Below are 16,910 nucleotides of genomic sequence, written 5' to 3'. Positions count from 1 at the left end.
CCGCTAGCAGATCCGCAAAATGCTAGCAGATTTTTAAACGCTTTTTTTTATTTTTCTATGGCGTTTTGCTAGCGTTTTGCGGATTGCTGCAGCGGATTTCAGTATAGTACATTTCATATATTGTTACAGTAAAGCTGTTACTGAACAGCTTCTGTAACAAAAATGCCTGCAAAACCGCTCTGAAGTGCCGTTTCTCAGAGTGGTTTAGGTTTTTCCTATACTTAACATTGAGGCAGAAACGCATCCACAATTCAAAAAATGCCTCACCCCGGGAGTATGCGTTTCTGCAAAACGCCTCCCGCTCTGGTGTGCACCACCCCATTGAGATACATTGACCAAGCGGATCCGCAGCCGCAAGCGGATCTGAAAACGCCCAAAAAGCCGCTCGGTGTGCACCAGCCCTAAATCTTTACCTTTTCTTGAATAGATCATTGGGGGTCTGTATGGCTGATGTTGTGGTTAAACTCCTCTCACATTGTGATGTCATGACCATGGTCCTGACAGTTTGTGGTCTGTGAACCTTGTTGCATTGTGGGAAACTTTTTTTCCCAACGGCCAAGCAAATAATATCTCACTCTGTGCATTACAGACTACCCAGGAAGCTCATAGTAAACCAAGACTCCTAGGACTTGTAAGGGGCTACAAAGGACCAAAAAGCCCTCTTACTAAAATGCTATGCAAAGCAAAAGTTTGCCTCAGTAAAACAGAAGGTATTTGTGATAATTCAGGTTGGAGTGAGCATTTGATGTTTCCCACGATGCAGCACCACAACATGCTGAATATGCACAACTAAGCTAACCACACCTCCTGAACCGCTGGAATGCAATGATGTGTCAGCCATTTAATTGTACAGAGCCGCAATAATCCAACATGCACACAGACTGTTTTGTATTGGTTGATCCTCATCAGTGCATGGCTATTAATGCGGCTCTATGGGGTAGGAGCTCTGGTTCACCATGAGCTTGCTGGGTGGTCTGTAACTCTGGGTGTTTCAAGTCCTACTCCATAGAGCCACATTAAAAATCCATGCCATGCACTGATGAGAATCAAACAATCCGAAACAGTCTGTATGCATGTTGGATTATTGTGGCTCTGTACAATTAACAAGCTGACGCGTCATTGCATTCCAGCGGATCTAGAGGTGTGCTTAGCTTACAGGGGCAACAAAGGATGATTTGCATATTCAGTAGTGATGCATTGTGGGACACCTCGGATGCTCACTCCAACCTGAATTATCACAAATACCTTCTGTTTTAAGGAGGCAAACTTTTGTTTTCCCTTTGGGAACAAACATTCCGTACTGATCCACTGGCAGAACTAAATATGTCACCACCAGTTATAATTTCCAGACTGTAAATCAGGAAGAGGAAAGATTTCACAATGGGCAAACACTGACTATATAATCTATAAGGGCTCAGCCACACTATAAGCGCTTTTCTGAGTGCTTGTGATTGATTACCCTTTCTGAGCGCTTTTTTTAAAAATCACTCCCATTCACTTTTGCAATCGCTGTGATTTTTACGTGATTTTTACCACGATTTTAATGAAAGTGAATGGGACCAATTTTCAAAAAGCATTTAGAAAGCGCTAATCAATCACAAAGCGCTCAGAAAAGTGCTTATAGTGTGGCTGAGCCCTAAATGAATATTGTAAGAAAAATATGCAATTTTATTCATCGTTATTTTCACTACAGTTCCTCTTTAACACTTGGAGAGTGGCCAGAGAGGCGGTGGCTCCAGGCCGATTTTTGGTCTGTGGTGTATGGGCAGGCAGGAGATCTCTCTCCAATCAGATTCGATCAGAGAGAGATCTGTCTCACGGTCGATGTGCCCATACAACGCCTGATGTATGGGCATGTATAGTAGTATTATTATTATTATTGATTTATAAAGCGCCAACCTATTCCATGGCGCTGTACAAAGAAATAAACAAACATGGGGTACATTATACAGACAATGGTGTACACCAATATACAAGATACATAATTAGTGACAAAATACAAAGAATGATACAAAATACAAATTATAGAATTGGTAATGACAGTGATAAAATTAACATGATGAATAAAATGTATAATGGTTACCAAGACACAAAAGGGGAGAGAGCTCTGCCCTTGCGAGCTTACATTCTAAAGGGAATGGGGGGGGGGGGGGGCAGGAGGAGGGATAGTATGTAGCAAATATATAGAGGCTTTGTGTTTTAGGATACCTAGTAGGAGTGCAATTTGGTCTTAGTACAAAGGGAAGTGGCCTAAGGTAGCGCATATGCTTGTCGGAACAAGTGTGTTTTTAGAGAGCGTTTAAAGGTAACAAAGGTTGGAAAGTGACGGATGTGTTGAGGGAGGACATTCTAGAGGAGGAGTGAAGCGCGTGCAAAGTCTTGTAAACGTGAATGTGAGGAGGGCATAGACTAGTATAGTGCAGCGCGTCTGCAGTTGATGATGCCATCAGGATTTGTGATAAATGACTGCATGTGGTCGCTTTGACTGTGCCGGTATTTTCTCAGAAACAAAGAATGTTTATGTAACAGGCTATTTGTGAAAAGAGCTATTCTCATCCAATGCATTGAAGCCGATGGGACAAGAGAAACTGCATTTTCCCAAAGATGCCATTTTCACAAAAAATAATCAATTTCTTGAGAATTGTCATTGTTGGAAACGTCAATATATTTTAGCAAGACGTCTTCTCTGGGGAATCTGGAATTGCAATAACAAAAACAATTATGTGAATTCCGTCAGCTCAGCCATAATCCGAATATTCAAACTATGTAAAAGTATTTGCAGGCATTATGTATTATTATTATAGGTTTGAAAAGGGACCCCAAATGGAATGGGCTGAGGAATTTCCATTTCCTGGAGGCTGGAGCTCCTCTCTAATATCATAGGAGATGTAAGCCCGATAATAACATTCTCCATCAGATGAGGCTTCTGCAGTTACTGTATTTTTTGGACTATAAGACTAACCTTTTCTCCCCCAAAAGTGGGGGAAAAAAGTCACTGTGACTTATAGTCCAAATGCAGGGAGTTCCTGACTTGTGAACGCTGCCAATAGGAACCTCCAACCCACCGCAATGTACTGTGCCCATGCAGAGGAGGGCACATGGGGACAAACAGAGGACACAAAAGGACATTGAGGGGGGAACAAGGGAACATAGAGGAGGGCACAAGGGGGCATGAGGGGGCATGAGGTACAAAGGGGGTATAATCCACAAGATGCCCCTTCACCATTAATGCACCATGTTTATTATATATTTTTCCCCTGATTTTTGCCCTATAAACTTAGGTGCATCTTATGGTGAGGAGCGTCTTATCATCCGAAAAATATGGTAAATATCCTATTATATGAAATTGATTAGAACAGGATCTGAAGCAGAACACGTGATGGAGATAACAGCAGGCTGTGCGACAATTGCTTTCTACATCCTTGTACATCACCAGGCCACAAGGGAAAAAAGCATAGGCATAGCATGTACATGGCACTTTGCCGCCCGGTCACTTTGGCGCAGGGTGAGCCGAATGAAAGATCACCCTGCTGCCAGATGACGGCTCACCCTGCTGCTGGTGAAATTCCAGGTGGCGTTGATTACTATACCCCCTTCGAGTCATAGCAGCTTGGACGGTGAAGTAATTTGGGGTCCAGCAATCACCAGAATCCAGCAATTACCTTTGTATGGGAGGCAGACTATAGCATTGCTGCTATAGCAGCTCCAAACTCAGGCTCTACACAGCGCCGAAAAGCCCCGCCTCAGGCACAGGTGTCTCCTACATCTGCAGCTCTGTAGGTCCGTTCTGCAGAAAGGGGTCCTGACTGGCCACTAATGATCCAATCTCTTTCATCCAATCTTACCAAATCTATGTAGTAGAAGGGTAAAATGAGTAAATATACTGAATGGATACTTCAGGCGGATCGCTCAGAAGCAGCCGTATCAGTTCGCCGACAGTGCGTACACACGCCGGACTGTCGTTGGAACGCCCACCCAGCGGGAGGTGACGACGGACCCGTCGTTGCCTCCAGTCCGGCGTGTGTACGGACCTTTAGTGTCACAAAGCATTAGAGATATCTGCAGCACTCTCAAGCAATAACTGGAGTGTCTAATGAAAACAGTTACATGCAGTAAGAGGGGACTGGATCTCTGCTGGGTAACACTGAAAGCCATACAGTCCTATGTCTGTGAGTGTGGAAGTAATACTGTCCACAAGGGTCTGTGTCCTGGGAGAATCGTATAGAATCACGCTGGTGACATGACGGATAGACCAACGCCTGGCTTTGATAGATAGCAGCCTGAACGAATAGAAAAACAAGATTAAATGATGGATTGGACTTTGCCGATGGGAGAAGCGGGCAGTAAATAATGCATGTGCTGTCACCCCCCCTTCCTTTTCATAGTCGCCTACTCCTTCTTCCCATTTTCATTTATTTTACTTATCCTAGAAAATATTCAACTTCTGTCCTCTCACAGCCAATGCTGAGTAGATGAATTACACCAGAGATATCATAAAATGATCGGTGGCCTCAGAGTCAAAGATGGCAGCATCCACTCTCGTTGTATCTTATGCTGGATCGGAGGCAGCAATACATGGGTTAATCATGCTGAGAGCGATCTGAACACTATTTAAAAACAATTGTCAAATGAACCTCCCCCTAAGGAAGGCTCATAAGCAGTGTGCGCTTTGGGGGATAAAGCAGCATTTACCTAGAGGGGATGCTCCGTAGCCCCCCTTATCTATGTGGATGCCTCCATTTTCTCATGGCACCTTTGAGGAAAGATGGAGTTTCATGTCCTTACCCCTCTCCCTAAGCTGTGCAAATCCTTATCCATCCTCCCCTCAACCCCAACATCCCCCCAGCCCCCCTCACCTGCTGAGAGACTGGGGGCACTCATGAGAACAATCCTGATTACATAGCTGCAGATCATAGAGATAAGCAAGCATAATAATTCATGCTTGCTCATCACCTCCTGCTCCAGCTACTTTGGGCAGAGCAGTGGGGAAACAACCAGTTGCGACAGCAGCTATGTTCATAGGTAGAGACAGAGAGGGTCAGCATTCATTGCAGTTCATGCAGCTGAAGGGGCAAGTGGAAAATTGTCACAATCCCCCTTAACCACTGATGCCACCATAAACTCCACTGATGCCATCATAAACTCTACTGATGCCACCATAAACTCCACTGATGCCACCATAAACTCCACTGATGCCACCATAAACTCCACTGATGCCACCATAAACTCCACTGATGCCACCATAAGCTCCACTGATGCCACCATAAGCTTCACTGATGCCACCATAAGCTCCCCTGATGCCACCATAAGCTCCCCTGATGCCACCATAAGCTCCCCTGAGGCCACCATAAGCTCCCCTGATGCCACCATAAGCTCCCCTGATGCCACCATAAGCTCCCCTGATGCCACCATAAGCTCCCCTGATGCCACCATAAGCTCCACTGATGTTACCATAAGCTCCACTGATGCCACCATAAGCTCCACTGATGTTACCATAAGCTCCACTGATGTCACCATAAACTCCCCTGATGCCACCATAAGCTCCACTGATGTTACCATAAGCTCCACTGTTATCACCATAAGCTCCACTGATGCCACCATAAGCTCCACTAATGCCACAATAAGCGGTTTTTGTTATGTGTTAACCCCTACCAACCTCTTCTGTTACCTACTTAAGATTCATGGACACCTGTAATAGCTGCCGACCATAGCGATCGGATGCGATCACTAGGGCGATAGCTTGGGGACCCACAGTTACACAGGCTGGCGATAATGGCACGCTACATTCCTAGCTAGTTAAAAAATATGGCATATATGGTACTGTTTTAACCAGTACGAGCCAAATAATGTATTGTATTTTGAGGTGTTTTAAAACTGTGGCACTTGTCATGTAAAAATTAGGAAGGGTGAAACTTGGGAAAAAAATTTAATTTTTTGGGGTTTACGCCTAATTTTATTCAATAAAATGCCCGTGAAATGAAATGATAGTTTAAAAAAAAATGACATCTAGCAGACCTCCAGCTAGTAAGAGTTGTGTTGCAGGAAGTGACTCTGAACGGGGACACAAGTTATTAGCTGGACAATGGAAGGATTGGATCATAAAGAATTGAATGACCAAAAGAATAGAGGATAATGAGGAGTGTGACAGTGCGTATAGCTGCGTGATGGAACATCAATACCTTTCATGGATTTCTGGTGACTATCAACCATTGTGTGAAACCTCCTGGTGGAAACAGCCATTTAACAACTTGTTGCGGTAATTGGTGGAGCTGTCAGTTGGGGGAGTTCATTCCAGCCATCGGACATGCTCTGAAACTGCCGCTTACAAGCCCACAACAAAGAAACTTGCTTCACACTTTAAAAGCTGGTTCTATTCAACATCCTTCCCCTTCAAGACCTTCTTAGAGATGTAAAGTCCAGACAGAGATAATAAGTTTGGTATGTGGCACCCATGTTGGCGGCAGAATGTTGTTGGATTGGCGCAGCGAGCGACACAGTATCAGAGAACGCAGAGCGGTTTTGTTTACCGTTTGAAGAACGAGTCTTTTGATTGTAGAAATGTCTCTTTGTGAGGAGGACAATGGGTCAGGCCTGGCTCTGGCGAGCGCACGACTCCCTGACTAATTTCTTGCTTTTATTGTGATTGTATTGTACACTCAGGCAGAGGGAGGGGCAGATTCCAGCAGGCAGAAGTCATTTACCTCACAATTCCATGCTATCTGCTCCATCCAGTGATTGGCCGTGCCATAGGACTGCATTTTTATAATTCACACCTTTCAGTGTGAATGTTTGTCCTGGAAGTATGGCCACACCTCTTCCAGCCTCTGAATGAATCGGGAGATAAGCTGAAAAACAGATTAGCAGCATTACAGCTTTAACCCTTTCCAATCCAATTTGGACACAGCACCTGTGCTACTCTGAAGCTGCTGCCCGAAACGCTTAGCCCTGCCAAGCAGGGCTATAGAGATTTAGCTGCGTGCTGCAGAAAATTGCAGCTTGCTGTCCAGAATGGCACCGTAGTGTGATCTGGATGGCAAACCATTAGAGGAATAGGCAGCGGTTGCCTGCCTGACTCACCTGCTGGGAAACACTGCAGATTGAGCCCAGATCCGGATGTAGGGGAAACGATCCCTTACTTCTCCTAGTGCATACATGTCAATCTCCGGCCCCTGGGCCAAATCTGAAAAAGAGATTTCCCACTTTGCATTATGTTTGGCCCACTCTAGACCATCAGGGAGGTTATATTGGAGGTGAAGCACTAAAACACCAGGGAAGCCATATGGGGGAGGCAGTGGGAAAGCACTAGATACTAGGGAACTGTATAAGGGAGGGTGGGGGTCACTAAACACCAGGGTACTGTATAAGGGAGGAAAGGAGGACCAATAAACACCAGGGAAATGTATAGGGGAGGAAGGAATACCACTAGACACCAGGGAACTGTATAGGGGTTGGAGGGTAGCCTTTAGACACTAGGAAATTTTATAAGGGAGGAAGGTGCCCAGTAGACTCTGAGGTCGGCCCACGACTAGGTCCCAGTGTTCAATTTCGGCCCACATTGTATTTGAGTTTGACACCTCTGTCCTAGTGCAAGGAGGCGACCGGCCAATCAGTGGTGAGATGGGGCCATGCTGTAGTGTGCCAGCATTATGGCAGAATTAAGTGGTACATTGTGTTGAAGGGTATTAAAGTGTTGGATCAGAGTAACCTGAGGCCATGCTAGACTAGATCCGGCGGTGGCGCAGGCAGCAAATGCTCCCATGTAATATTTATTTTATGTGGTGTATCGGCAGAACGTGTGGCTGGTGGTGGTCAACATTTTGGACTTTTAGTCTGACATTCTGGATAGTCTGATCTAAAGGGGTTGGCGCTTTGCCGGACTAGATCCAGCAAGTGGCAGCCATATTTCTCCTTGTCGAACTATGTCCAACATCAGAGCTGAAGGGAAGAAAATCCAACGCCCGACATTGGCTTGGAAAGGACAGTACAGTCATTTTAAACACAGCAGATGCCACTTTTTAATTTGAACACTGTGGGAAGTGGGAAAAAACCGTCTGAAAGTCAATTTAGCTCATTCTGTGATGCACAATGTTATGGAAAGCAGAAATGCTGTTTTCAGAAATCTTTCAAATGAATTATAAGTAAAAGGAAACAATAGTCAAAAGATAAACTGCAGCAGCTGATAGACCTGTTTTTTTTTTTTTTTTTTCATTTGTACTATCATCAGTTTTTGAAGGCTGGGCACCCACTACAGCTGTGTGACATCGTGCAAGGTTTGCCAAAATTGTGCTTCACTTTGTTCTCGTTTTCACGCGTTCTTCAAGTATTTTTAAGTGTTTTGTTGTTCAATGTTCTCCTTTTATTTCCTATAAAAGGTCTGTAGCTGTTGTTCAATGTTAAAATACTTTGACTTTGAAATGCTTACCACCTCCAGAAAAAAAAAGCTGCATGCAGGCAGTTTATTTTCCCTGCAACACAAATGCAAAAAAGATAGGCAAATTGAGAGCAGCCAATAGCAATACATTGCTTGTGCGTCTTTGTGTTTTAACAAAAGATGAAAAACCGTTGCGATTTTACGAAGTGTGCGTCCAGCTGCAGCCCCGGCCTTCAGGAGTGGTTCCCTTTAACAGTCAAGGAATCAATTTCCAAACCTTTATGAAATATAAGAAAACATTTTACCTCTTGATACAGAAATAAAAGGGAGGAAAGGAAATGCGGTAAGGATAGCATGACAATGAGAGCCGTCGTAAAAGTGTTGGATTGCGATCTAGAGAGATAAAGTCTATTTACTTTATTTCCTATGAACACCCAGTCAAAGTGAACCCGACACAGAGGTATATTTTCTGCCCCATGACATGCCTCTGTGTGCCCACACCGCCACTTTCTGCCCCCCCCCCCCCCCCCCACAGTCGAGCTATAGCCCCGGCGAAAGAGCGGCGAAATCGAACCGTGTATGTCCAGCATAAGAGATGGAAAGTAAAGAGTTGTGGTCAATGGATCATATTGCAAATGGGTGACTGTAAAAGCAAGCACTGCTTACAGTCTAATGCTGAATACACACGGTGCGTTCCCGCACTCGATTTCCTGCTCGATTCCCGTCGATTTGTTTATTTCCAACATGTCCAATTTGCATTTCGATGGATCGTTAGGTCGATTCGCATGTAAAGTATGCCAAATCGACCTAACGATCCATCGAAATGCAAATCGGACATGTTGGAAATAAACAAATCGACGGGAATCGAGCAGGAAATCGAGTGCGGGAACGCACCGTGTGTATCCAGCATTAGTCCCACAGGCAACAGTACTGGGTCCAGTACTCTTAAAGTGATCCCAAGCTGAAACTTGGAATCAAAATCGTATACCTACCTTAAAAGAGGGTGAAGCATCCCCCCCCCCCTTCCTTGATGAGCATGTGAGCCCTCCCAGACATGCGCAGTACAACCAAGCCCGTGGCTACGGCTTACTGCGCATGGGCGGGCTGGGTTGGCTATTCCACGGCCACGCTTGAGGGTGAAGAGCTGCGCAGCCTCGATCTGATTAGCAACAATGTATTGTCGTTAATCTAGGAGTCGCGCTCAGCGACGGGGGACAACACAGCGGGGAGGGAAGCCTCAATAGGATCCTGAGGCTTCCCTCTCTTTGGGTATCTAATTTTGTATCCAAGCTTCGACTCAGGTACTCTTTAACCTAGTGGATGAAGTAGAAAGTAGTGTTGCTATTTTTGCAGATGACATAAAGTTATACAGAATAATTATAATGCAGGAAAATAGTGACATACTGCGGAAGGATCTGGATAGGATGGGTGTATGGTCAAGTAAATGACAGATTCAATTCAAGGTTGAAAAATGTAAAGTCATATATCTGAGTTGTACCAATAGTCTAGTACCATACAAAATAAATGGGATACAGATGGGCACATCAAATTTGGAGAGCGATTTCGGAATTATGGTTGTGAACATGTTAAATAATCATATTCAATGCCAAGCAGCTGCAGCTGAAGCCAATAAAACTTTGGGATGCATAAAAAGGGACATAAAATTTAGGATGCTAGCATAATACTGCATATTTAGCCCTCTTATAAGGTGTTCATTTTAAAGTAACATACATCCACTTAGGTTTCTATCCCTTTTTAAACCACTTATATTGCACATGCATGCGTACCACACCCACAGACATGCAACCACACACACGTATTCACTGCAGTGAATATGAATAAAGTGAAAAGGAAATCATGGGGCCCAGTGAGGGATCATGCGCTTGATCTGAATGTAATAATAATAAAAACGTATACCGTATTATAAGACGCTCCTGACCGTAAGGCGCACCTAAGTTTAGAGGACAAAAACCAGGGGGAAAAAAAATATATGCGAAACCTGGTGCATCCATGGTTATGCCCCCTTTGTACCCCCTTTGTACCTCATGCATCCTTGTACCTCTTGTGTCTCTCTGTGTCTTCCTGTGTTCACCTCTGTACTCCTTATGTCCTCCTCTTTGCCCCTTTGTGTCCCCCTGTGTCCTCCATTTGTTCCCCCGTGTCCTCATCTGCATGGGCACAGTACAGGGAGTCCCCGACATTGTGGCCGGTTGGAGGTTGGTATTGGCAGGTGCTCACAAGTCAGGAACTCCCTGCATTTGGATTATAAGACGCAGTGACTTTTTCCCTCAGTTTTGGTGGAGAAAAAGTGAGTCTTAAAGTCCAAAAAATACAGTAGTTCCACACCGAAAAAATGATTTCCGCGTAGTTAGGCAGTCTCTTAGCACAAATATGGGAGCAAATTACCTGGCAACTGCAGAAGCGAGGTTTGTCATATATGTATTTAGGCAGTCTCTGGTCACAAGTGTGGGAGCAAATAGACTGACATCTGCAGGAGCGAGATTTGTCATACAGACAAATAGTCCCTCTAATGAATGCCTTCCAACCAATATGTACACAAATCCAAGTTCCTATGCTTCACATAGACGCTACATAGGAACTTGGATTGTGTACATACTGGTTGGAAGGATTGTCTTCAGAGGTGCTAAGCTGTTATCAGACTGCATGAGTTTTATGCTCCTTCTATCAGGGCCAGATTACCAACCAGGCAACAGAAGCAGTTGCTTGGGGCCCTCGTTCAGAGTAAAAGGGGCCCCATCAGCACATAATCCAGTCCTCGCCATCCTGTCAAAGGACTCCGCCCGCTGCTGACTGTCTTCAGAGCCAGGCTCTCCTCCTGGGTCCCTCTCCTGCTACTGTGCGCTCTTCCGCTGCCCGTTCCTCCCTCCCTTCCCACAGAGAACCACAGCTGCAGTTGACAGGAATGATAGCAGCAGATGACAATTGCCCACTCACCTATCCGTGATACAAGCGATTGAGGTCCCATCATCCGAAACCCATCTGTCTCCTCTACAGTGCTACCGCTTGCTCTGATCTTCCTGATTCTCAGATCAGACAGGAAGTAGTAATAGTAGTAGTAATAGAGCAGTGGCACTCTATAGGAGTCTGATGGGCTCTGGATGATGAGACCTCTGTTGCTTGGATCGCAATAGGTGAATGTGAGTCATCTGGTGCTGTTATTCTCCTCCGCTGCAGCTGCCCTTCTCTGCAGGACTACCGTATTCACGGGGGTGGAGGCTGCATGGTGGATGTGGCTGTCTAGTTTGGGACGAAATTGGTTGTTTTGTGGTGGGGGTGGGGGTATGTTATGTAATTCTGTCTGGGGGGCGGCTTCCGGGTTGGTGGTGTCCATAGATTTCTGTTATTGCCAGGCTGGGGATGCAGGGGGAAAGTGCTGCCGCTGTGATATCTGGCACCCTCTTTACATGGGTGCCCCGAGTGACAACGTCCCAGCCATTCTGCACCCGCAGAGGAAAGCAGGCTGTTTCCTATAGCAACCAGTAGAGCGACTGCCCCGGTGTGTCCGGCATGTTGCTATTAACGTAGCAGCTGCTTCTTCTCATTCTATTATGGGGGGGGGGGGGGCAAATCAGTTACTTTGCTTAGGGCCCCATTTAGCCTTAATCCGGCTCTGCCTTCTATAGCCTGATGAAGCGGGATATGCTTGCGAAACGCGTTGCATCTATTTGGAAAATGTAAATAAACTTCTTCTGTTGAATATTAATCAACAGCATCTTGTGTCTGCTTTCGAGGGCATAAGTCCAGCGCTACCTCCTCCTTTTTAGCTATTTTTATCCTTTTGGCGCCTCTGTTTACCTGTACCCTCTAACCTTAACTTTCTCTCCCAACCAAAACCACCCCCTGAGACAAATTTAGGCGACATCTAAACAGTGGAAGCTGGGGCTTCCTGCTATGCAAAGTGCGGCTACTATTAGTAGACGCTTCACGCCCGCTTAATGCCAAAATTTGTCCTGTACCACTTGTAAGGTCACAATTGGAATAAAAATTGAGTTCTGGGCACTGTATTACAAGAGGGACATCACAGTTTTGAAACAGAAGCAGAAACTAGCTACTAAATTGATTAGAGTGATGGAAGGTCTCACTTCCCAGGAAAGGTTGTATAAATTGGGTTTATTTAATCTGGAGAAAAGACACCATAGAGGAGATCTACAGTTACAGTTATGTAGCAGTTTTATTAATTGTCACAAACAAGACATATGACAAAAGCTTTCCACACAAAGCAACAATCCCAGACTCCAAACTCCAGACTCCTGTCATGTGATCAATTTTTGGAGGGTACAAAATCGGGTCAATGGCCTGGCTGAGCGCCTCTGTGACAGGCCAAGTGACAGAGGCGCTCAGCTAGGCCATTAACCCGATTTTGTAACCTCCAAAAATGTTTGCCTGATGAAGCGGGATTGTGACCCGTGTAACGTGTTGCAACTTTGGAGCTTTTAATAAAAAGTGACTTGATACTATGAGTAACGTCCCATTGTCCGGTCTTTCCTTCTATGAGGGAGGTGAGTCCACCAACTTTCCCCTTTAAACTGTTTTTAATCGATTTTACTCTACTTGGTGCCTCTGTGTTACTGCTTTACAAACTGTGGAGTGTTTGTTTACTGAGAGATCTAAAGCCATTACAAATATACTTGGTCTCTCAGAATGCTCTGAGAGGAGAATTCTGCATAGCTAAACAGCCTAGGCATGACATCACTAGGAGGGCGGGGCTACAATCCAATATACTGTACTGCAATATATAGCTATAGAAAGTGTTGCTGATTCTGAACCATGAAAATTAAAGGATACCCGAGGTGACATGTGACATGATGAGATAGACATGTGTATGTATAGTGCCAAGCACACAAATAACTATGCTGTGTTCCTTTTTTTCTTTCTCTGCCTGAAAGAGTTAAACATCAGGTATGCAAGTGACAGTTTCTATCTGGGTTGGGACCGGGTCAGAATATAGCATAACCAGCACTGATAGTAATTACAATCATAAAATACATTCCTGTTAGTAAATGGCTTCTGAGAGCAGGAAAGAGATAAAAAGGGTAATAATTCATAGATCTGAGCTCTGGCATACTGCAATGAAGCATCCATCTGAAAATGGCGCCTGCGAATAATGGCGCACAGTGTTGCCGCTAATCCGTTTGCCGCTTATTGCTATTTAACGTTAAAGCCTTATTGTTATGTAGCGTTAAAGCCTTATCGTTATTTAGCGTTAACACAAAGAACCCTCTCTGTACCTATCCCCAACCCTAAGACCCCCCCCCTGGTGGTGCCTAACCCTAAGACCCCCCCCCCCTGGTGGTGCCTAACCCTAAGACCCCCCCCCGGTGGTGCCTAACCCTAAGACCCCTTGGTGGTGTATATTGTACTGTAACTATACCTAACCCTACTCTCACACAGAACCCACCCTGTACCTAACCCTAACCACCCCCTGGTGGTGCCAACCCTAATCTTGACAGTGTTACATTAAATCCATTCACTGTTTTGCAGTTAAATAACGTCTGCAGTTTGGCTTATGTAGGGCGCTATTGATAAATAACGTTAGTGTGTGCCACTATTGGTAAATAACGTTAATGCTTGCCACTATTGATAAATAACGTTAGTGTGTGCCGTTTTTCTTCTTTTTTCCCTGTGTGCCATTATTATGCAGTACTAACGATAAATAGCGATAAGCGTATCTTTTTAATGCGGCGCCATTTTTATGCATAGGCGCTGTGCGCCATTATTCACTGATCCCGCAATGAAGGTGTCATTGAGCAGAGACAATGAAACAGTAACAACTTTAAAACTAGATTTAAATATAAAATAAAACTGTGTGATATCTAAATAAGTCATTTTTAGGAGGAGGGTAAATGCAATTGTTTTTCTCATCAGTTTATTTTCACCTTGGATGTCCTTTAACATAAAAGTGAGTATTCTGAATAATTTGCTGCATTCTACTTTGTCACTACAACGCCTCTTTAAACTCCCGCTTCTGGTTCCAACTCCAATCTTTAACTCCAAGCTCCAACTCCAGCCTCAACCTTCAACTTCTGATTTCACCTCCATACTCCAACTTTTTTGCTTAAAAATCCAGATTTTTACTGCAGACTCTAAACGCCAGCTTCAGATCCCAACTCCAGACTTCAACACCAGACTTCAAATTCCGGGTCCAGTTAAAATAATGGCGCCTGGTTACGCACGATATTTTCTTTAAAACGATATTTATCGTTTTTACTAAAACGGTATTTATCGTTTTTACGAAAAACAATATTTTTCGTTTTTGAGAGTTTAAAGTTCTTTCCTGGATGTGTGTGTATGTGTGTGTATGCTTGTGTGTCTGTGTGTGTATATATGTGTGTGTTTGTGTGTGTATTTATGTAGGTGTGTGTGTGTGTGTGTGTGTGTGTGTGTGTGTGTGTATATACATACACACACACACACACACACACACACACATATATACACGCACAAACATATATATATATATACACACACATATATACACACACCTATATACACACACCTATACACACACACACACACACACACACCCCTACACACACACACACCCCTACACACACACACACACACACACACACACACACACACACACACACACACACACACACACAGCAAAACCCATATTCAACACATTTCAAAACAATATTTATCGTTTTATGACTTACATTTCAAAACGATATTTATAGTTTTATGGAAGTCATAAAACGATAAATATCATTTTTAGTGTGGTGCCATATTTTAACTCATAAAACGATAAATATCGTTTTATAATGCAAATTAATGCGGCGCCATTTTTACACTGTAGGATCTGGCGCCATTTTTAACTGATCCCTCAAATTCCACACTCCAAACTGCAACTCCAGACTTCAATCCATCACCAAACCCTAAACTCAAACTCCAATCTCGATACTCCAGACTCCTAAAATGAAGTGTAAAACAGCCTTTTGAAATAGTTTTCTCACTATTCTTCAGACAGGTACCTTCAGGCACAAGATGTATCCCTTTAATTCTGATCTCGGTACTTCAAAGTAATCAGAATTGTAACCTGGTCCAAAAAAGTGCTCCAGATTTGCTGGTTTGTTGCATTTTGTTGCATGGTAGGTTCTCTTTAGCTAAGCTTACTTGTGGTCAACATACACAATTAGAATCCATGTATATTACCATCCTCAGACTGTGAAAAGAAATAATGCGGAGACTCATCTGGCCGGCATTAGCGACCAGTCCACTTAACTATTGTTTGAATGAAATTGGCTCTCAGCATGTCCTGCAGTTACAGAGGGCCAAGCACTGCCCTGAACTCCTGATCAAATCAAGATAGTATTGCTTTGAATGTTTTTCCCCATATCTAATGGAGGCCAGCGGAGGGACACAGCAATGAGCATCTGTCTCTCGGGGTATTTTACCGGGAATGAAAATACCAGTGGCTCAATGAAGGGAGGGGAGATGTAGGTTTACCGAGGTTGTTCTGGGTTCAGGATGGAGAGTCAAAGGGGTGCCAGAGATGCATGGAAGGAATTGTTTATAGGATTTCATTAACGGAGCCTGAGGACCGTGTTATCAACCTCCCATCTTGTCTTGCCCTGGCCACTCGCAGGGGAATAGTCATTGAGCTCTCGGATTAGATCCGCTGCACTTCTAAAGTGTTTCTTTTTAAGGGTTTTAATGAATGCAATTTATTAAGATGCCATAACACCACAATCCAAAGCATGAGGAAAACACTATTTATAGTAAAGAAAGTATGTGTGTGTGTGTGTGTATGTGTGTGTGTGTGTGTGTGTGTGTGTGTGTGTGTGTGTGTGTGTGTGTACAGCGTGTGTGTGTGTGTGTACAGTGTGTGTATATGTGTGTGTGTTTACAGCATGTGTGTGTATATGTGTGTGTGTGTGTGTGTGTGTGTGTGTGTGTGTGTGTGTGTGTGTGTGTGTGTGTGTGTGTGTGTGTGTGTGTGTGTGTGTGTGTACAAGCCGATCATGGCTCTGGCTCAGCTGAAATTAGCCAACATATAAACAACAAATGTCAAGCAACATGATACAGCAGACACAGCATGCAGGCTCCAACACCATCCAGCAGACACAACATGCAGGAGCCAACACCATACAACAGACACAGCATGCAGGCACCAGCACAATACAGCGGACTCAGCATGCAGGCACTAGCACCATACAGTGGACACAGCATGCAAGAACATCACAGTGGACACAGCATGCAGGAACCAACACCATACAGCAGACACCGCATGCAGGCACTAGCAGCATACAGTGGACACAGCATGCAGGAACCATACAGTGGACACAGCATGCAGGAACCATACAGCGGACACAGCATGCAGGCACCAGCACCATACAGCTGACACAGCATGCAGGCACCAGCACCATACAGCTGACACAGCATGCAGACACCAGCACCATACAGCGGACACAGCATGCAGGAACCATACAGCGGACACAGCATGCAGGAACCATACCACACAGCATGCAGGCACCAGCACCATACAGCGGACACAGCATGCAGACACTAGCACCAT

At 44.5% G+C, this 16,910-nt stretch overlaps 1 protein-coding gene across 6 annotated transcripts in view; it reads left to right on the top strand.

Annotated features, from left to right (window-relative positions):
- Nucleotides 1-16,910, top strand: part of CDH13 (cadherin 13) — a 1,882,652-nt gene that overhangs the window by 1,316,132 nt on the left and 549,610 nt on the right. The window lies entirely within an intron of this gene.

The sequence above is a fragment of the Hyperolius riggenbachi genome, chromosome 11 (genome assembly GCF_040937935.1).
Source record: "Hyperolius riggenbachi isolate aHypRig1 chromosome 11, aHypRig1.pri, whole genome shotgun sequence".
In the NCBI taxonomy this organism is placed as follows: Eukaryota; Metazoa; Chordata; class Amphibia; order Anura; family Hyperoliidae; genus Hyperolius; species Hyperolius riggenbachi.
Note: the sequence above shows the minus strand (reverse complement) of the source record. Positions and strands in the feature narration are given on the sequence as shown.